A 21,914-nucleotide genomic window follows, 5' to 3' on the forward strand; every position below is an offset into this window, starting at 1 on the left:
GGTTTATCTTACCTATTTCATTTTGCATAGATTCTATTTTTCCTATTTATTGTTATCCATTCTATGTTTTGTTTCTTACTTAAAGGATAAAAGACTATATTAAAATGTCCTGTGTAGCACAAATGAAATTGAATAAAGAGAATGCTCTATATGATGTGAAATATTCTATCTGGTGCAATAAAAAAAAAAAAAGATAAATTAAGACCTTAAGAATAAAACTAAAAATGGGAAAATAATAAAAAGTAAAAATAGAAGTTAAGGAAATTTTAGTGGAACTGTATAAAAATTTAATTTATTAGTCCATTGCATCCTATTTAGTGAGTTTCTATTGTAAATGCATTCTACCTTTCTAGGTGTGGTGTTGAAACAGAGTTTACATTCTAGCAGGGAAATAGTTACTAACAACACAAATACATAGCACATTCTTTAACAACAGCTACCATAAATCTTCAAGAAAGTGAAAGTTTGCATCAGATTTTTTAAAACTTCTACATTCCAAAACAATTGGCCATAATGGTAAATCAATCTCTTCAAACTGGATTTACCAACTGATATGACATTTTTTTCTAAAGAGCTTCTTCATGGCGTTAGTCAACTCAGAATTTCTTAGACTGTAGATTAGTGGGTTCAACATGGGAGTTATAACTGCATAAAACACACTCAATGATTTGTCAATGGGGAATGTCTTAGCAGGTCTTGCATACACGAAAATACAGGGAACAAAGAAACAGACAACCACAGTGATGTGGGAACCACAGGTCTGGAGGGCTTTCCACCTCCCTTCCTGACTCAGGTTCTTCAGAGAGTGTAGGATGACTCCATAGGAGATGAGTAAGAGCAGAAATAAAATAATGCACATCAGTCCACCATTGGCCAACACTAACATGCCAGTGACATAGGTGTCAGTACAGGCCAGTTTCAATAAGGGGAACATGTCACACGTATAGTGATCAATGACATTGGGGCCACAGAATGGGAGCCCATAAACGGTGCTAAGTTGAATTACTGAGTGCAGGAAATCTCCAGAACAGGACACGACCAGCAGCACAACACACACCCTCTGTCTCATGATCACCGAATAATTCAAGGGCTTGCAGATGGCCACATAGCGGTCATAGGCCATCACCAGCAGAAGGATGATCTCTGACCCACCAAAAAGGTGCTCAGTAAAAATCTGGATCATACAGGATTAGAAAGATATGGTATTTTCCCCAAGGAACAAGTCTGAAATCAATCTGGGGGAAACTGAAGAGGAAAAAACTAGATCTACAAATGATAAACAGGCAAGAAAAAAGTATATCGGTGAGTTCAGGGTTTTACTGACAGTTATAGTCACAACAATGAGCAGGTTTCCCACCACGGTCAAAATGTAGAACAAGAACATAGCAAAAAGGACTTTCTGCTCCTTTGGATTCTGTGTGAGGCCAAGCAGGATAAAGTTGCATTGTTCCTTTGTTTCATTCAGGCTGACCAGGAGCTGAGTTCATGTGTTAAAAGCAGTTCACCTACAAAGCAAGGGGAACAATTTTAAATGCATTATAAGTTTTATCTTTTTCACTCATTCACCTAAGATGTGTATGGAATATCTATTTGTGTCCAATGTTAGTGATGGGTCAGTTTTCATTTCAATACCAAAGAAAGTAAATGTCAAAGAATGTTCAAACTACTGCACAATTACACTAATCTCACACTCTAGGAAAGTCATGCTCAAAATTTTACAAGCCAGGCTTCAACAGTACATGAAATATGAACTTCCAGATGTTCAAGCTGGATTTAGAAAAAGGCAGAGGAATCAGCGATCAAATTCCCAACACCCATTGGATCATCAAAAAAGCAAGAGAGTTTGAGAAAATCATCTACTTCTGCTTTATTGACTACACCAAAGCCTTTGACTGTGTGGATCACAACAAACTGTGAAAAATTTTTCAAGTGATGGGAATAGCAGATCATCTTATCTGCCTCTTGAGAAATTGGTATGGAGGTCAAGAAGCAACAGTTAGAACTGGACATGGAACAACAGAATGGTTCCAAATAGGGAAAAGAGTACATCAGGGCTGTATGTTGTCACCCTGCTTATTTAAATTTTATGCAGAGTACAATATGCAAAATGCCAGGCTAGATGAAGCACAAGCTGGAATCAAGATTGTCAGGAGAAATATCAATAACCTCAGGTACATAGATGACACCACCCTTATGGCAGAAAGTGAAAAAGTATTAAAAAGAGCCTCTTGATGACAGTGAAAGAGGAAAGTGAAAAGTTGGCTTAAAACTCAACATTCAGAAAATTAAAATTGTGCAAGGAGATCCAACCAGTCCATCCTAAAGGAAATGAGTCCTGAATATTCATTGGAAGGACTGATGTTGAAGCTGAAACTCCAATATTTGGCCACCTGACACAAAGAGCTGACTCATTTGAAAAGACCCTGATGCTGGAAAAGATTGAAGGCAGGAGGAGAAGGGGTTGACAGAGGATGAGATAGTTGGATGGCATCAATGATTCAGTGGACATGAGTTTGAGTAAACTCCTGGAGTTGATGATGGACAGGGAGGCCTGGTGTGCTGCAGTCCATGGGGTTTCACAGAGTTGAACCCAACTGAGCAACTGAACTGAACTGAAGATCATGGCATTGTTTCATCACTTCATGGCAAATAGATGGAGAAGTGATGGAAACAGAGAGACTCTATTTTTCTGGGCTCTAAAATCACTATAGATGGTGACTGCAGCCATGACATTAAAGATGCTTGCTCCTTGGAAGAAAAGCTATAACCTACCTAGACAGCATATTGAAAACATTTGCCAACAAAGGTACATCTAGTCAAAGGCTATATATTTTTTTTCCAGTAGTCATGTATGGATGTGAGAGTTGGACTATAAACAAAGCTGAGTGACAAAGAATTGATGCTTTTGAACTGTGGTGTTGGAGAAGACTCTTGAGAGTCCCTTGGACTGCAGCAAGGAGATCCAACCAGTCAATCCGAAAGGAAATCAGTCTTGAATATTCGTTGTAAGTATTGATGCAGAATATGATTTGGGGAAGATTGAAGGCAGGAGGAGAAAGGGATGGCAGAGGATGAGATGGTTGGATTACATCACTGATGCAATGGACATGATTTTGAGCAACCTCCGGGAGAAGGTGATAAACAGGAAAGCCTGGTGTGCTGCAGTCCATGGGGTCACAAAGAGGTGGACACGACAGAGCAATTGAACTGAATTGAACTGAACTGTGTCATAGATAATCTTATCACCAAGTTTATAAGGCTGAGTTCACTACCTTCGGTGATATGATATGGCAAGGAATGAGAAAATTCCAGACCAATATAATAAATACCATTATAATACCATTCAAACAAGCTAAGAGTCACACAAGCTAGGAATATATCAATCAAACTGAATTCAGAGAAACCTTCCTAGAGGAAATAATGCTTTCAGCAAGTTCTAAGGGAAAAATGAACAAGAGAAGACAGGAAGTGAATTCCTTAAAAAGATATAACTTATAAAGTCACGGAGTTTAGTGTTTGAGATCATTTAATCTAATTTGCACATCCATTGTGAGTAGCTCAAACTATAAACAGAACATTGTTGTTGTTCAGTAGCTAAGCTGTGCCCAACTCTTTCTGACCCCATGAACTGCAACAAGCCAGGCTTCTCTGTCCATCATTATCTCCCTGAGTTTCTCAAACTCATGTCCATTGAGTCATTGATGCCATCCAACCATTTCATTTTCTGCCGCCCCCTACCTTCTTGCTCTCAATTTGTTCCAGCATCAGAGCCTTTTCCAGTGAGTCATCTCTATGCATCAGGTAGCCAAAGTATGGGAGCTTCAGCTTCAGCATCAGCCCTTCCAATGAATGTTACGACTGGTTTCCTTTAGGAATGACTGGTTTGATCTCCTTGCTGTCCAAGGGACTCTCAAGAATCTTCTTAAGCACCACAATTTGGTGCTCAGCCTTCTTTACAGTCCAACTCTCGCATCCATACATGACTACTGGAAAAAGACATAGCTTTGATTATATGGACATTTGTCTTCCAAAAGTGATGCCTCTGCTTTTGAAAACACTGTCTAGGTTTGACATAGCTATTCTTCCAAAGAGCAAGTGTCTTTTAATTACTGTCCTTAATTGTTTCAAATCACATTGAGAATCCTTAAGGTCTTTAGGTGAATATTCCTCTTTTTCTAGACAAATAAATGCTAGAACACTTCAGTGTTTTATCTCAAGCATTTACCTCCCCACTTATTTCTAACCTTGTGTGGAAAACATCTTCAATTTAGGATACCAACAATTGGATGCCAATTTAGTAAATACAAAAATAAATGTTAAAACTTCCACAAAAGGCGTTTCTCATCTCATTAAATTGTACCACCTTCCATGAAGTTGCTCAGATGAAAAACCTCACAATGTTCTTCACTCTCTTATTGTTGTCATATTATTTATTGATCCTTTAAACAAATTCTGCTGTCTCTACTTTCTTTTTTTGGGGGGAGGGAGGGGTGTGTTGCATGCTTTTATTTTATTTTATTTTATTATTATTTTTTATTCTAGAAAATATAGAAACTGGGTTTTTATTTATTTATTTTTTTTCTAATTTTATTTTATTTTTAAACTTTACATAATTGTATTAGTTTTGCCAAGTATCAAAATGAATCCGCCACAGGTATACATGTGTTCCCCATCCCGAACCCTCCTCCCTCCTCCCTCCCCATACCATCCCTCTGGGCCGTCCCAGTGCACCAGCCCCAAGCATCCAGCATCGTGCATCGAACCTGGACTGGCAACTCGTTTCCTACATGATATTTTACATGTTTCATTGCCATTCTCCCAAATCTTCCCACCCTCTCCCTCTCCCACAGAGTCCATAAGACTGTTCTATACATCAGTGTCTCTTTTGCTGTCTCGTACACCGGGTTATTGTTACCATCTTTCTAAATTCCATATATATGCATTAGTATACTGTATTTATGTTTTTCCTTCTGGCTTACTTCACTCTGTATAATAGGCTCCAGTTTCATCCATCTCATTAGGACTGATTCAAATGTATTCTTCTTAATGGCTGAGTAATACTCCATTGTGTATATGTACCACAGCTTGCTTATCCATTCATCTGCTGATGGACATCTAGGTTGCTTCCATGTCTTGGCTATTATAAACAGTGCTGCGATGAACATTGGGGTACACGTGTCTCTTTCCCTTCTGGTTTCCTCAGTGTGTATGCCCAGCAGTGGGATTGCTGGATCATAAGGCAGTTCTATTTCCAGTTTTTTAAGGAATCTCCACACTGTTCTCCATAGTGGCTGTACTAGTTTGCATTCCCACCAACAGTGTAAGAGGGTTCCCTTTTCTCCACACCCTCTCCAGCATTTATTATTTGTAGACTTTTGGATCACAGCCATTCTGACTGGTGTGAAAAGGTACCTCATAGTTGTTTTGATTTGCATTTCTCTGATAATGAGTGATTTTGAGCATCTTTTCATGTGTTTGTTAGCCATCTGTATGTCTTCTTTGGACAAATGTCTATTTAGTTCTTTGGCCCATTTTTTGATTGGGTCGTTTATTTTTCTGGAGTTGAGCTGTAGGAGTTGCTTGTATATTTTTGAGATTAGTTGTTTGTCGGTTGCTTCATTTGCTATTATTTTCTCCCATTCTGAAGGCTGTCTTTTCACCTTGCTAATAGTTTCCTTTGATATGCAGAAGCTTTTAAGGTTAATTAGGTCCCATTTGTTTATTTTTGCTTTTATTTCCAATATACTGGGAGGTGGGTCATAGAGGATCCTGCTGTGATGTATGTCGGAGAGTGTTTTGCCTATGTTCTCCTCTAGGAGTTTTATAGTTTCTGGTCTTACATTTAGATCTTTAATCCATTTTGAGTTTATTTTTGTGTATGGTGTTAGAAAGTGGTCCAGTTTCATTCTTTTACAAGTGGTTGACCAGATTTCCCAGCATCACTTGTTAAAGAGATTGTCTTTAATCCATTGTATATTCTTGCCTCCTTTGTCAAAGATAAGGTGTCCATATGTGCGTGGATTTATCTCTGGGCTTTCTATTTTATTCCATTGATCAATATTTCTGTCTTTGTGCCAGTACCATACTGTCTTGATAACTGTGGCTTTGTAGTAGAGCCTGAAGTCAGGTAGGTTGATTCCTCCAGTTCCATTCTTCTTTCTCAAGATCGCTTTGGCTATTCGAGGTTTTTTGTATTTCCATACAAATTGTGAAATTATTTGTTCTAGCTCTGTGAAGAATACTGTTGGTAGCTTGATAGGGATTGCGTTGAATCTATAAATTGCTTTGGGTAGTATACTCATTTTCACTATATTGATTCTTCCAATCCATGAACATGGTATATTTCTCCATCTATTAGTGTCCTCTTTGATTTCTTTCACCAGTGTTTTATAGTTTTCTATATATAGGTCTTTAGTTTCTTTAGGTAGATAAATTCCTAAGTATTTTATTCTTTCCGTTGCAATGGTGAATGGAATTGTTTCCTTAATTTCTCTTTCTGTTTTCTCATTATTAGTGTATAGGAATGCAAGGGATTTCTGTGTGTTGATTTTATATCCTGCAACTTTACTATAGTCATTGATTATTTCTAGTAATTTTCTGGTGGAATCTTTAGGGTTTTCTATGTAGAGGATCATGTCATCTGCAAATAGTGAGAGTTTTACTTCTTCTTTTCCAATTTGGATTCCTTTTATTTCTTTTTCTGCTCTGATTGCTGTGGCCAAAACTTCCAAAACTATGTTGAACAGTAATGGTGAAAGTGGGCACCCTTGTCTTGTTCCTGACTTTAGAGGAAATGCTTTCAATTTTTCACCATTGAGGATAATGTTTGCTGTGGGTTTGTCATATATAGCTTTTATTATGTTGAGGTATGTTCCTTCTATTCCTGCTTTCTGGAGAGTTTTTATCATAAATGGATGTTGAATTTTGTCAAAGGCTTTCTCTGCATCTATTGAGATAATCATATGGCTTTTATTTTTCAATTTGTTAATGTGGTGTATCACATTGATTGATTTGCGGATATTGAAGAATCCTTGCATCCCTGGGATAAAGCCCACTTGATCATGGTGTATGATCTTTTTAATGTGTTGTTGGATTCTGATTGCTAGAATTTTGTTTAGGATTTTTGCATCTATGTTCATCAGTGATATTGGCCTGTAGTTTTCTTTTTTTGTGGCATCTTTGTCCGGTTTTGGTATTAGGGTGATGGTGGCCTCATAGAATGAGTTTGGAAGTTTACCTTCCTCTGCAATTTTCTGGAAGAGTTTGAGCAGGATAGGTGTTAGCTCTTCTCTAAATTTTTGGTAGAATTCAGCTGTGAAGCCGTCTGGACCGGGGCTTTTGTTTGCTGGAAGATTTTTGATTACAGTTTCAATGTCCATGCTTGTGATGGGTCTGTTAAGATTTTCTATTTCTTCCTGGTCCAGTTTTGGAAAGTTGTACTTTTCTAAGAATTTGTCCATTTCTTCCACGTTGTCCATTTTATTGGCATATAATTGTTGATAGTAGTCTCTTATGATCCTTTGTATTTCTGTGTTGTCTGTTGTGATCTCTCCATTTTCGTTTCTAATTTTGTTGATTTGATTTTTCTCCCTTTGTTTCTTGATGAGTCTGGCTAATGGTTTGTCAATTTTATTTATCCTTTCAAAGAACCAGCTTTTGGTTTTGTTGATTTTTGCTATGGTCTCTTTTGTTTCTTTTGCATTTATTTCTGCTCTAATGTTTAAGATTTCTTTCCTTCTACTAACCCTGGGGTTCTTCATTTCTTCCTTTTCTAGTTGCTTTAGGTGTAGAGTTAGGTTATTTATTTGACTTTTTTCTTGTTTTTTGAGGTGTGCCTGTATTGCTATGAACTTTCCCCTTAGGACTGCTTTTACCGTGTCCCACAGGTTTTGGGTTGTTGTGTTTTCATTTTCATTCGTTTCTATGCAAATTTTGATTTCTTTTTTGATTTCTTCTGTGATTTGTTGGTTATTCAGCAGCGTGTTGTTCAGCCTCCAGATGTTGGAATTTTTAATAGTTTTTCTCCTGTAATTGAGATCTAATCTTACTGCATTGTGGTCAGAAAAAATGCTTGGGATGATTTCTATTTTTTTGAATTTACCAAGGCTAGCTTTACGGCCCAGGATGTGATCTATCCTGGAGAACGTTCCATGTGCGCTTGAGAAAAAGGTGAAATTCATTGTTTTGGGATGAAATGTCCTATAGATATCAATTAGGTCTAACTGGTCTATTGTATCGTTTAAAGTTTGTGTTTCCTTGTTAATTTTCTGTTTAGTTGATCTATCCATAGGTGTAAGTGGGGTATTAAAGTCTCCCACTATTATTGTGTTATTGTTAATTTCTCCTTTCATACTTGTTAGCACTTGTCTTATGTACTGTGGTGCTCCCGTGTTGGGTGCATATATATTTATAATTGTTATATCTTCTTCTTGGATTGATCCTTTGATCATTATGTAGTGACCTTCTTTGTCTCTTTTCACAGCCTTTGTTTTAAAGTCTATTTTATCTGATATGAGTATTGCTACTCCTGCTTTCTTTTGGTCCCTATTTGCATGGAAAATCTTTTTCCAGCCCTTCACTTTCAGTCTGTATGTGTCCCCTGTTTTGAGGTGGGTCTCTTGTAGACAACATATGTAGGGGTCTTGTTTTTTTATCCATTCAGCCAGTCTTTGTCTTTTGGTTGGGGCATTCAACCCATTTACGTTTAAGGTAATTACTGATAAGTATGATCCCGTTGCCATTTACTTTATTGTTTTGGGTTCGAGTTTATACACTGTTTTTGTGTTTCCTGTCTAGAGAATATCCTTTAGTATTTGTTGGAGAGCTGGTTTGGTGGTGCAGAATTCTCTCAGCTTTTGCTTGTCTGAAAAGCTTTTGATTTCGCCTTCATACTTGAATGAGATCCTTGCTGGGTACAATAATCTGGGCTGTAGGTTATTTTCTTTCATCATTTTAAGTATGTCTTGCCATTCCCTCCTGGCTTGAAGAGTTTCTATTGAAAGATCAGCTGTTATCCTTATGGGAATTCCCTTGTGTGTTATTTGTTGTTTTTCCCTTGCTGCTTTTAATATTTGTTCTTTGTGTTTGATCTTTGTTAATTTGATTAATATGTGTCTTGGGGTGTTTCTCCTTGGGTTTATCCTGTTTGGGACTCTCTGGGTTTCTTGGACTTGGGTGATTATTTCCTTCCCCATTTTAGGGAAGTTTTCCACTATTATCTCCTCAAGTATTTTCTCATGGTCTTTCTTTCTGTCTTCTTCTTCTGGAACCCCTATGATTCGAATGTTGTAGCATTTAATATTGTCCTGGAGGTCTCTGAGATTGTCCTCATTTCTTTTAATTCGTTTTTCTTTTATCCTCTCTGATTCATTTATTTCTACCATTCTATCTTCTAATTCACTAATCCTGTCTTCTGCCTCTGTTATTCTACTATTTGTTGCCTCCAAAGTGTTTTTAATTTCACTTATTGCATTATTCATTATATATTGACTCTTTTTTATTTCTTCTAGGTCCTTGTTAAACCTTTCTTGCATCTTCTCAATCCTTGTCTCCAGGCTATTTATCTGTGATTCCATTTTAGTTTCAAGATTTTGGATCAATTTCACTATCATTATTCGGAATTCTTTATCAGGTAGATTCCCTATCTCTTCCTCTTTTGTTTGGTTTAGTGGGCATTTATCATGTTCCTTTATCTGCTGAGTATTCCTCTGTCTCTTCATCTTGTTTAAATTGCTGAGATTAGGGTGTCCTTTCTGTATTCTGGCAGTTTGTGAAGTTCTCTTTATTGTGGCGTTTCCTCACTCTGTGTGGGTTTGTACAGGTGGCTTGTCAAGGTTTCCTGGTTAGGGAAGCTTGTGTCGGTGTTCTGGTGGGTGGAGCTGTATTTCTTCTCTCTCCTTTCGAAGAGTTGGGTTGCTTTTCTGGGTGCCTGATGTCCTCTGCCGGCATTCAGAAGTTGTTTTGTGGAATTTACTCGACGTTTAAATGCTCTTTTGATGAATTTGTGGGGGAGAAAGTGTTCTCCCCGTCCTACACCTCCGCCATCTTGGCTCCTCCCTCTTATTTTTTTTTTTAAACTTTACAATATTGTATTAGTTTTGCCAAATCTACTTTCAAAATATATCACAAATTTGATCGTTTCCTAACTGCCCCACTCCTGCTTTTTTCTCTGTGCAAAGAAATAGCCTTCTGCCCACATTTTTCAACTTTTATTTTAATCTCAAAATCTTGTTCTCCTAAAGCAGCCCATATGATCCTCTTTAATTTTCTTCTGATTATATCACTCTATTTCTTTTTTTCTTTTTTAAGTGGTAAAGATATAGAGCTTGATGGATTTTTTAATATAAATTTATCTATTTTAATTGGAGGCTAATTACTTTACAATATTGTATTGGTTTTACCATACATCAACATGGATCCACCATGGGTGTACATGTGTTCCCCATCCTGAACCCCCCTCCCACCTCCCTGCCCATTCCATCCCTCTGGGTCATCCCAGTGCACCAGCCCCAAGCATCCTGTATCCTGCATTGAACCTGGACTGGCGATTCATTTCTTATATGATATTATACATGTTTCAATGCCATTCTCCCAAATCATCCCCCCCGCCCCTCCCACAGAGTCCAAAAGACTGTTCTATACATCTGTGTCTCTTTTGCTCTCTTGCATACAGGGTTATCATTACCATCTTTGTAAAGTCCCTATATATTCGTTAGTGTACTGTTGGAGAAGAAATGGCAACCCACTCCAGTATTCTTGCCTGGAGAATCCCAGGGATGGGGGAGCCTGGTGGGCTGCCATCTATGGGGTTGCACAGAGTCGGACACGACTGAAGTAACTTAGCAGCGTACTGTATTGGTGTTTTTCTTTCTGGCTTACTTCACTCTGTGTAATTTGCTCCCGTTTCATCCACCTCATTAGAACTGATTCGAATGTGTTCTTTTTAATGGCTGAGTAGTACTCCATTGTGTATATGTACCACTGCTTTCTTATCCATTCGTCTGCTGATGGACATCTAGGTTGCTTCCATGTCCTGGCTATTATAAACAGTGTTGTGATGAACATTGGGGTACACATGTCTCTTTCAATTCTGGTTTCCTCGGTGTGTATGCCCAGCAGTGGGATTGCTGGGTCATATGGCAGTTCTATTTCCAGTTTTTTAAGGAATCTCCACACTGTTCTCCATAGTGGCTGTACTAGTTTGCATTCCCACCAACAGTGTAAGAGGGTTCCCTTTTCTCCACACCCTCTCCAGCATATATCACTCCATTTTTTAAAACTACTACAGTGGACTGCAATCATGCCTTCACAATTCAGTATGTCACGGTAAATTTAGGTATCAAGATATGCAGTCCCCATTTCACAGTTGAAGAAACTAAGGCTCAGAACATGTAATTAATTTTCCTACATTTTAAGTGACAAAACTAGAATTTAATCTAAATTTGATTTATTTCAAAGAAATGTAATTTCTTACGAAATAAATTCACACATTGGTAAAGCCTGCTTTTCACTATTTTCTTTTAGTCTTACCTTCTGGAGGCTTGTTCACAAAATGAAGGAAGACAACTTAACTCACTCATAGGAACCTGAAGTTCCTCTTTCATCCAGTTTGATACTGGAAGGCAAAAGACTGCATCATTACTTGAGATTGTATTTTATTTCATTTGACAGTCTGTCCATTTTCTCCATAGAGTTTTCTAATTATTCAGAAGATTGTTTTCATTTGCACTGTAATAAAAAAAAAAATTCCATGGTGCATACACATACACAATTTACCAGGTAGAAATCATTTATCAAAAAGACAAGCAAACCTTTTGTTGATATAGGAAGATAGCAACTAGGCATTTGCAGATAAATTGTCTCTAGTAACTTCTTTTCCTACTAACATTAAAATATAAAAATGACATTTAATTGTTTGGTCCTTCTCATTATATCATGTTGTAGAGCCAGACTCACTAACTTGGGGTTTCGAGAGTAATTTTTCTGCTTTTTGTCTTTTAATGTAATGCTTGAAGCCTGACAAAAGAACTAGTGAAATATTTTTATCAGTTCTTAAAAGAATAGCATCTTTTCCCTGATATTGACAGAATCACTGAATGTTTTATTCCTTCTAACCACATTTATCATTACATCTTGGTATTGGATTGTGTCCAAGACTAATTCTTGCTTAATTAAATACACTGGGATTTTCCATAAAACATTACAGTATGTGTACATGTAAAGATATCAACTCCAAACATAATTAGGATAATAAAGTGTAACATAGAGCTACAAAAAAAGTAGCTTTAAAACCATTATGAAGTTATTGCAACTCAAGAATGAAATATCTATTTCACTTATGATAATATACATGTTTCAGTGCTATTCTCTCAAATTATCCCACCATTGTCTTCTCCCACAGAGTCCAAAAGTCTGTTCTTTACATCTGTGTCTCTTTTGCTGTCTCGCATATAGAGTCATCATTACCATCTGTCTAAATTCTATATATTTGTGTTAATGTACTGTATTGGTGTTTTTATTTCTGACTTACTTCACTCTGTATAATAGGCTCCAGTTTCATCCACCTTATTAGAACTGATTCAAATACATTCTTTTTAATAGCTGAGTAATATTCCATTGTGTATATGTACCACAGCTTTCTTATCCATTTGTCTGCTGATGGACATCTAGGTTGCTTCCATGTCCTGGTTATTGTAAACAGTGCTGTGATGAACATTGGGGTACACATAAAATAGATCACCAGTCCAGGTTCAATGCATGAGACAGGGTGCTCAGGGCTGGTGCACTGGGATGACCCAGAGGGATGGGATGGGAAAGGAGGTGCAAGTGGGGTTCAAGATGGGGAACACGTATACACCCATGGCTGATTCATGTCAGTGTATGGCAAAAACTACTACAATGTTGTAAAATAATTAGCCTCCAATTAAAATAAATAAATTAAATTTTTAAAAAAGTATAAAATATCAGCCCAGTCATTTTGATCCAGTTCAACTTATTAGACAGGTATTTACTGATATGCCACAGCAAATTTTTCTTTCTTTTTATTCAGTACTGAATTATTCAGTCTTGAAGTATGGGTAGATAGATAAAAATTCACCACCAATTTAGATGAAATAATTAACTATCCATCTAATTACTAATTTTAAACTAAAGTTAGCCTATTTAATGCCAAGAACTGTACTAAGGACACAGCAATTAATAAAACAGGAAAAAAATTACACAAAAATTCCTTCCTACACAGATCTCATATTCTTATGATAAAGTCAAACAAGAAAAGATAATATCTAAAAAAGCAAGTGTAGTCTTATTAACTATCAATAAGACACAAACAGAGCACTGTGACAGAAATAAGGAAAGTTCTACTATGAATAATGTAATCGAAAAAGCCTTTCCTAACATGTGATGTTTAACATAGATTAAAAATTGGAAGTGGCTACCATGGCACACACTATTGCAGACAGTTAAATTATGCAAAATTTAGTTCATTAAATAAAACCTATGTTCAGAGATGACACTGTGGGTGCGTGGATGCTAAGTCGCTTCAGTCTTGTCTGATCCTTTGCCATCCTATGGACTGTAGCCCATCAGTCTCCTCTGTCCCTGGAGATTTTCCAGGCAAGAATACTGGAGTGGGTTACCTTGTCCTCTTCCCTGGGATCTTCCCGACCCAAGAATTGAACCCACCTCTCATGTCTCCTGCATTGCAGCAAGTTCTTTAGTGATATCACCATCTGGGAAGCCCCAGAAATAGTATTATATACATGTACAAAACTTGAAAAACATCAAAGGAATTATTTTTTTGCCCTACAATAGGAAAAAAAAAAAGTAGTTCCTGTGTGCATTCTTGTCCTGGTCCTAATTTTTCTAGGAAAACTTTCAGTCTTTCAATGGTGAATGTGATACAAGCTGTGGATCTGTCACATACAGACTTTAGTATGCTTAGATGAAATACTTCTGATTTTCCCAGGTGGCTCAGTGGTAAAGAATCCTCCTGCAATGCAGGAAATGCTGGCTCAGTCCCTGGGTCAGGAAGAACTCCTGGAGGAGGAAATGGCAACCCACTCCCGTATTCTTGCCTGGACAATCCTATGGGCAGTGGTGTGTGGCGGGCTATAGTCCATGACCTCACAAAGAGTCAGACACAAATGAGCATGCACATACAATCCTTCTATACTCATAATTTTGTGAGGTATTTTTTTAATCACAAAAGAATATTTGATTGCTATATTCTCAGCCATCTAAATTAAGAAAATTCCATTTACAACAGCTTCCAGAAGAATAAAAAACTATTTTATTATTACTTTTTATAATACTTTATAATGCTTTTTATAATAATTAAAAAACTTAAGCAAGGAAGCAAAAGCTTTTTATGATGAAAACTGAAAAATGCTGCTGAAAGATATTACAGAAGGCACACATTGACAGAAAACATTCATGAATTGGAATATTGAGGCATCAATACTACCAAAATGGATCTACACAACCAATTCAATCCCTTTTAAAATTCCAAAAATGTTGTTTAAAGAAATAAAAATCCATGTTGATATTTATGTGAAATCTCAAGAGAATCCAAATATCCAGGCAAGAAGAACAAATTTGAGGGTTTCCTATTACTGGTTCTAAAACATACTACAAAATGATGGTAATCAAGGCAGTGTGGGTCTGACATAAAGACCGACACATAGGAAGTGGCTAACACAGCAGCTTAGAAAGACCCTGAGTTCACTTCCTCCCATGGGGACACCAAAATTACAACCATTTGCAGAGATACTACTGATGAGATCAACTCGAAGACTAGCAGAAAAGTTCCTGTATGACAAAAGGGTAGGAATACTCAAGAGAAGACACAGAATAGTCAAGACCCTTACTCCCAAGTGGGTGGCCCACAAATGGGAGGGTAACTGCAATTGCTGAGATTCTACCTAAGAAATCAGGGGTCCAAGATCTACATCTAGCTCCAAAGACAATAAGTCCTGCGCCAGGATGACTAACCTCCAAAATATTAAAGCACTCTCAATCCAAATGAAATATTAAATGGTATTTCAATATATTAGCATTAATAACATTTGGAAAACTGAAACAGTGTGTTTACCTTTCACAAAAGCATCTAGAAATACAAATACTTTAAACTATGAGAAAAGCCCTGCAGGAAAAATACAAGTCTTTTCAAAACTCCTAAGTAGATATATATCATGTTCAGGAATTAGAAAACTCAGTTATGGTAAAAAGCTATTCATTCTTAGGCCATCTATAGACTCAACTCAATCATAGTAAAAACTCAGATCCTGACTTTTAGAGATGTGGACGATTGTGTTTCCCAGAAATGAATACAACAGTATCTCCCATCCCACGTGATCTTCCACAATGTGACTGCCACTTTACCATTAAACAATGTCATCTATTTCTCCACCACCTCACATCTGGATAGGACATGTGATTACTTTAAGCAACAGAGGATGCTGAAAATGTGAGTAAGCTAGTTTTGGAAATAGCTCTTAACTGGCATTACTTTCTCCTCAGTAGACTTTCTTCTAATTTATTCCCCTGGATTCCCTGAACCCTGTGTCAAAAGTCTGATGTTCTATGGAAGAGAACTTGCTGACCTGCATCTAAATGGATAGGGGGAGGAACCACATGGGTCCCTTCCATCCATCACTTCCAAGATACCACACATGTGAATTAAATTGTCTTGGGTCCTACAGGACATCCCATTATGAGCTGAATAACACTGAGTGACTTCAATCCATGCCGACTAAAGCAGAAGAAATACCCAGCCAATATCTGCCTGAATTGCCAGCCCACAAATTTTGAGATAAATAAAATGATTGTTTTAAGTAAAAAAAGAATGTAGAGTCTCATGTGTGTAGCCAAAGATAATCAGAGCAAAAAGGGGAAGCTGGAAATGTAATGCTTCCATAACAAAAATTTAAAGCATATGGCATTGTCTTTGGTACCAGGTCACTGATGGCAGCTGGAAGGGCTTTGAAGAATCTGTTTGTAATTAAAGGCTTTAAGAGTTTGTAATTAAAGGCTTAAAAGGAACTGTTATCTTGTCCTGGAAAAGTTTGACAATATCATCACCCATAGTAACTAGAAAAAAAGAAAATATACTTGAGTGAATACATATTTTGATTAAGATAGCCAATTACACATATAAAATCTGAAATCCAGGGATACTTGGTCACACAGTCCATTACTGTCTGAACTGTATTTCAAAACCATGTCTCATGTCTCCTGATCTCTACTTCAGGTTTCTCTCCATCTTATCACAGAACTACTCATCTTAAGACTGGCCAGTGTTAATTATTTTTAATAAAACCTGACATGTTTACAAAAAAAAAAAAAGATAGGCAATTAGAGTATTGAAAGCTCCACTTGTTTCTTTTATCAGGGTATACTGTGACAAATGGGCTTCCCAGGTGGCTCACCGGTAAAAAAAAAAAAAAAAAAAATCCACCTGCCAATGCAGGAGATTCAGGTTCTTTTCCTAGGTTGGGAAGATGCCCTGGAGGAGGAAATGGCAACCCACTCCAGTATTCTTGCCTTAAGAACCTGAAGAGGTGCCTGGAGTGTTCTTGGGTCGTAAAGAGCGGAACTTGATTGAGTATGCACGCACACTGTGATAAATAATGGATAAACATGATGCGTCAAAAAAGTCACCGTTGAGTTTTCAAGCAGAATTCAGGAAAATCATAAGAGCCTGAACTTACTGTTTCCTGTAAATGAAACTGGTTCACATTCCCAGCAGATCCACAGAGCAAAATTCTCTCAGAGTTAGAAATGGCATCATAATAACTGTGATCTCAATGTTACAGATGTAAGACCCTTTGTTAAGACTTCAGGAAGATTTAAGGTGTGTCTAATAAATCCATGAACTACACAAAAGTATTTCTAATAAGCTTAAGGATTTATCCCACTACACACAGTTGTTGGTGGTGGTCTGTCGCTAAGTCGTGTCTGACTCTGGACTGCAGCACTGCCAGGATTCCCTGCCCTTCACTATCTCCCAGAGTTTCTCAATTCATACACACAGACTTTAATTCAAATGGGAGAAGGGCTATTCTCAAGATATTTGTGGATCTGATCCTTGTATAATGAAGTAAACGCCAACTTAAAAAGAAAGATGGAGAAAGGTTTACAAAACTTTTAAGAGGACTTCAGTAAAAGAAGCACCATAGCTTTCCTTTGTGAACAACAATATCTATTATGGTTATCTTGCTCTCTCCAAAATAAAGTGTGTGAAGGTACATGAAAGAAATTGCACAACTATATTTCATAGACCTTCCTTTTTTGTTTCATTAGATGCAATTGACATATAACATTGTATAAGTTTAAGGAATACACAATGATAATTTGATATACATATATATTGTGAAAAGATTACCACAATAAAGTTAGTTAACATATTCATCACCTCACATAATTATAATCTCTGTGTGTGAGGTAAGACACTTAACAACTATTTTCTTAGCAATTTTCAGTATATATTAACAATATTGTTAGCTGGTGTCACCATACAGAAATTCTTCATGTTATAAGTGTAAGTATGTACCATTTAAACAACAGCCAATTTCCCCTAATCACTAGCCCTTGGCAATCAACATTCTACTCTATGCTTCTCAGCTTTGTTTTAAATTCCACCTAAAACTGAAGTCATATAGTATCGATATTTGTCTTTCTATTTCTGTTTATTTCACTTAGCAAATGTTCTCAAAATCCCTCCATATTGTCAGGAATAATAGGCTTTCCTTTTTTATATTGCTGAATGATATTCATATGTCTTCTTCATCCGTATTTCTTTATCCATTCATTAATGGACATTTGAGTTGTTCCTGTGTCCCACCTATTCTACACAATGGTTCAATAAACACTGGAGTATGAATAGCTGTTCAGGTTTTTTATTTCATATAATGGATGTATTTACACAAGTGGGATTCCTGAATCATAATGGTAGTTTTATTTTTGTTTTTGTGAAACTTCTGTAATGTTTTCCTTAGTGGTGTAACACATTTATATTCCCACCATCAGTGTAGGACGGGTCCTTTATCTCTATATTCCACAAACATATATAAACTTTTATATATCCATATAGCCATCCTAACGGGTATGAGATTATATATCATTTTTGTTATGGTTTGCATTTCCCTGATGATTTGTGATGTGAACACTTGAGCACCTTCTTATGCTACTGTTAGCAATTTCTATGCCTTCTTTGGAAAAATACCTATACAAGTTCTTCATCTATTTTTTAAATTGGGTTATCTGATATTTGCTATCAAGTGCTAGAAGTTCCTTATAATTTTAGACATTAACTGCTTATGAGATACATGTTTTGCTAATATTTTTCCCATTCCATAAGTTACCTTTGCATTTCATCATTTCCATTTATGTGAAGAGTTGTCTGGATTAAGTACCTGAAATTAAATACCTGGATTTTAGACTGATGTCAAAATGGGATGAAGCTTAACTAACCTGATAGCTTCTGCCTCCTCCCTCTGGAAGCCCTGAGCTCGCATTATACAAGTCTGACAACATCACCGGACAGACACTGTCAACATAGTCCTGTATGTACATGGAAAAGAGACCAGAAGGTCCTGGGCTTCCATTCATCCCTGCCAAGGCAGCATTCATATAAGTGAAATCATCTTGGACCTTCCTGAAAGCCCAGAAATCACCTGAATAGCAGAAAGTGATTTCAGTCCATGTCACATAAAACAGAACAATTGTTCATCAAGATTCTATCTAAATTCATATATGTTCAGATACAGACCTGTGTATGGTAAATTTTAGCCCTGTGTATAGAAAGATACAGGCCTGTATATGATCAAACATAGTTGTGCATGACAAGATACAGTCCTGTATGTGTAGATGGATACAATCTACGTGTGATCAATAAATACATTTGCATATGCTTATACAAATGCATTCATGTCAGTAGTCAGATACTGATCCATGTGTTTTCAGATCCATATGTTCATATATACATACACACATGCGAATGGACAGAAGCCCACATATCATTAATAATGTACATACATGTGATCATATATCTTACAGGAAGTTAGATAAGATCTAAATGTGTGATGGGACACATATGTGTATGTTTTGGACTCAGGCCTATGAATATTCACATACAGACATGCACCCATGTCTATGGGGTTATTCTGTAATTCATATCAGAGTAAGAGATTAAGCCCTTTCTGACAAGCTCAGCAAAAATATGAATCAAATGTAAATAAGAGAGTTCTCCTTTTAAATAAGAATACCAAAAACCAAGATTAATGTACATTCTATGGAGAGGAATGAAAATTTTTTAATGAAATATCAATCAATCTTTCACAGTATTTTTTTTTTCTGGAAGGGAAAAAGATATCAAAAATGTCATTTCCCTAAAAATAAATGTGTAGAGTCATGACATTCTAAATATATCTTTATGAGATGTTTATAAACTTTTCAAAATGACCTTAAAGGTTATGGAGGGTACGGAGGTAGAGGATAAAGAAATACATCAGAATTTAACCTTCTAGATGGTATAAAACCTGACATACTAAATAGAGAACATTCAAATTAACAATTATGTTGACAGATTATGTCACCTGTTTTGGGGAAAATAGTCATAGATATTTCCACATCATGAATGAAATTCTAGCTCAGTTAATTAATAAAATGCTTTGAAAAGTTATTTTAAAAGAAAGGAGGTTAAAATTCATAGGATCAGTGGAAGCAAATGGATTTTTCAAGAGCGATGTGAGTGATGAAATCAAAAAGTGAAAAAAATAACATATTTATATAAACACACTCATTATTACACATAAATACAAAATAAATATTTATAGCAAATGTCCAAGAACAGTAAATATTTGTAGCAAATATATATATATATATGTATGCTGCTGCTGCTGCTAAGTTGCTTCAGTCATGTCAGACTCTGTGCGACCCCATAGACAGCAGCCCCCCAGGCTCCCCAGTCCCTGGGATTCTCCAGGCAAGAATACTGGAGTGGGTTGCCATTTCCTTATCCAATGCATGAAAGTGAAAAGTGAAAAGTGAAAGTGAAGTCGCTCAGTCATGTCCAACTCTTAGCGACCCCATGGACTGCAGCCTACCAGGCTCCTCCATCCATGGGATTTTCCAGGCAAGAGTACTGGAGTGGGGTGCCATTGTCTTCTCCATATATATGTATGTATGTGTGTGTGTGTGTGTATATATATATATATATATATATATATATATATATATATTTCATGTGTAAAAAGTGAATCAAGATTTTCCAATAAAAATTCTCACTTCAGTAGATCAAGAATTCAAGTAATTGGCAAGTTTGATAGAGTGAATTTTATGTTTCATATATTGTGTAAGGTACAGAAAACACAAAGATAGTTAAGCAACTTTCCCTGTCTTTAGGGAGCATACAGACCAATCAACATAGACCATGAGCAAATATTTGTATCTCATAACTTGAAATAACTATACAAGTTTAAAGAATAGCTAAACCTGGACTGGCATCTCGTTTCATACATGACATTTTTTTTTTTTTAAATAAAATTAAAAAAAAAAAAAGAATAAAATAAAAATAAACTGTAAATTCTTGGAAAAAAAAAATAAAGAATAGCTAAGTTTCCATCTTTGACCACTTGAACTGCTATTACACAACACCATGGACTGGATGGCTTAAAACAAACAAAAAAAAGGCATTTGTTTTTCACAGTTAAGGTATTCAGAGGTCCAAGTTTGAGATGCTGGCAGATTTCATGTCTGCTGAGGTTCCCTTCTTAGGTCATACAGAACTATCTCTTGCTGTGTCTGCACATGGTAGTAGGATCAAGTGAGATCTCTGACACCTCTTTTGTAAGGTGTCTAATTCATAAGAGTCTCACCTCCAGGATGTAGTCATTTTCCAAAGGTCCACCACCAAATGCCAACATACCTTAAAGCATTTAACTTTATAATTTGGAGAAGAAAGAAATTTTGTCTTTAGAAACATCCAAAAGGGGAAGAATTAGTTGCACAAAGATCAATTCAAATGCTTGACTTTATTTGGTAAATGCTAAAATATTTGGGAAGATTGAGATAATATAAGAAATTCCCAATTTATAATAATAGTAATAAAAATCAGAATATAAGGTTTATTCAGACAGTGCAAACTGACCAGTGAAAAACAGTCACTAACTACAATAAATTCATAGTATTAACTGTAGCTTAACTCAACACATTGAATATAAATTGATAGTCTCAACAAAGATATTTTACACCCTAAAACAATATATATTTTCATAAGAAAATATAAAATCTTAAAAATGTATTTAAGACAAGATACAGAATTTTAATTAGGAGAGTATGAAAATCTTAAAATTATATTTTGGTCATTGGAACCATTCACCTAATAAATGTTTATGTCATGACCCAGTTATTAAACTTGAGGAGAAATTTAATATAGTTAAATAACCACACATAGCTTTCCTGGAAAAAGCAACTTCTCACTAAAACTAGGTGATCATTTCTTGACTTCCTCACTGCTTTTTTCAGTCCAGAGCTTTCTCATGGCATTTTTCATCTCTCCATTTCTCAGAGTTGAGATTAGAGTGTTCAACATAGGGGCAATTGTGGTGTAAAACACTGCTAAAGACTTATCAATGGGTAAAGTGGAAGGAGGTCACACATACATATACACGCACATACATACGCAGGGCACAAAGAAGAGGACCACCACGGTAATGTGGGAGCCACAGGTGGATAAGACTGTGCCTCCCTTCTTGACTAACATTCTTCAGGGAGTGCAGAATGACCCCATAGGGGCTGAGTAAGAGGATAAACATAAGCACACAGACTGTCCCATCATTGGCCAGCAAGCCAGTTTTAACAAGGGGTACATATCACAGATGTAATGGTCAATGATATTGGGGCCACAGAAGGGA

At 36.5% G+C, this 21,914-nt stretch overlaps 1 pseudogene; it reads right to left on the reverse strand.

The window, feature by feature from the left end:
- Positions 1 to 426: 426 nt before the first annotated feature.
- Positions 427 to 20,924, reverse strand: LOC147346479 (olfactory receptor 4A47-like; annotated as a pseudogene).
- Positions 20,925 to 21,914: the final 990 nt, after the last annotated feature.

This window comes from Bos grunniens, chromosome 23 (assembly GCF_055505025.1).
Source record: "Bos grunniens cultivar Pamir isolate PY7600 chromosome 23, Bosgru_T2T1.0, whole genome shotgun sequence".
Taxonomy (NCBI): domain Eukaryota; kingdom Metazoa; phylum Chordata; class Mammalia; order Artiodactyla; family Bovidae; genus Bos; species Bos grunniens.